General features: G+C 35.5%; 1 pseudogene; it reads left to right on the forward strand.

Moving 5' to 3' along the window:
• Nucleotides 1-304: 304 nt before the first annotated feature.
• LOC118612229 lies at nucleotides 305-423 on the forward strand (annotated as a pseudogene).
• Nucleotides 424-1362: the final 939 nt, after the last annotated feature.

The raw sequence follows: 1362 nt of genomic DNA on the forward strand, positions 1-1362 counted from the left end.
ATAGACAAGGTGACCACATAATTCTGATTTGCTTGAAACAGACTTTATTTACTCCTACTGTTCCAATGTATTAATAGCCTACTTTTCACTGTCAAGTGTACCATGCTTTAGAGATGATACCTACCCACAATTAAGCAAGCCTTCTAACCCAGAAAGCACATTATTAATATTTTTAAAGAATATTTATAAGATATATGTTGTTTCTGTTACAATGTTACATATATTACATTTGGAATATATACTTTATTTGTATTTAGTATGTCTCCAAGTCTGTTGTTCTGTCAGTGCTCAAAATGTTTCTTCTGTCTATGGCCATGCCACCCTGAACAAGCCCGATTCCATCTGATCTCAGAAGCTAAACAGGGTCAGGTCTGGATAGTAATTGGATGGGAGACCACCCAGGAAGACCAGGTGCTGTAGGTGTAAAAAAAAATAAAATAAAAAATATGGGCTTGTAAGCTGAAAGTTCCTTTCAACCTGTAAGGTCAATCAAGGGTTGCCTTGCCCCCGAAAAAATAAAAAATAAAAAATAAATAAAAATGCTTCTTCCGTAAATGAACAGAAAGGATGCTTGGAATAATTAAACCACTTCTACATTCCAGCATAACGAACAACAATGATACTCATTCTGATAACAGTATATTGAAGCCAAACAATTCACCAAAACAAATCACTGAATGCCAAAAATGAGTGTGAATTGGTCTCTCACTAAACTGGACATTTATCAATTTGCTTTCAGGCAAATTGGCATCCTATGAATTGATTCTTGGTGAATTTACTAATGCTTTCTGTGTTTAATGGCCTAGGAAGAGTCGACCTGTATAATTAAAGCACTTGATTCTGGGTGGTTCGCTTTGAAGGGAGAACGAATTAAGATGCATAAAATTGACTTCTTCACAGTAATTTTTTGTCAGGATAACAAATAATAATTACGTTTAATCTCCTGCAGTCTTTTAGATTTCCAAATTCTGGTCAGCCTAATTAATCTTATCTTGAAAAAGTGAAGAAAAAAAATAAAAGCTTTTATACCAAAACCGTTGTGAAAGTGATCCGGGCCTGGCCTCGGAGAAAGCGTTCAAAGGTGTGTGAGCCTTATCCTCGCCTCCTGTCTCCCCTTCCTACTCAGGGCTCTGCTTTTCATATGTTAATTCAATAGAAAAGAGACTGGGCCTCAAGTCTGTCTCTCTAGAATGTACTACATACTGAGAATGTGATAAATGTATTTATTCATTTTAACCAAATTCTACCACAACAAAACAATTTAGAGACCCCATGGAGTCTATTATAATGGGATTTTACCTGCACTTTGATCGAATTAAAGCAACTTATGTAGAAATCGGCTATTTAAATATAATCCACAAG

This window comes from Rousettus aegyptiacus, unplaced genomic scaffold (assembly GCF_014176215.1).
Source record: "Rousettus aegyptiacus isolate mRouAeg1 unplaced genomic scaffold, mRouAeg1.p scaffold_m13_p_15, whole genome shotgun sequence".
NCBI lineage: Eukaryota > Metazoa > Chordata > Mammalia > Chiroptera > Pteropodidae > Rousettus > Rousettus aegyptiacus.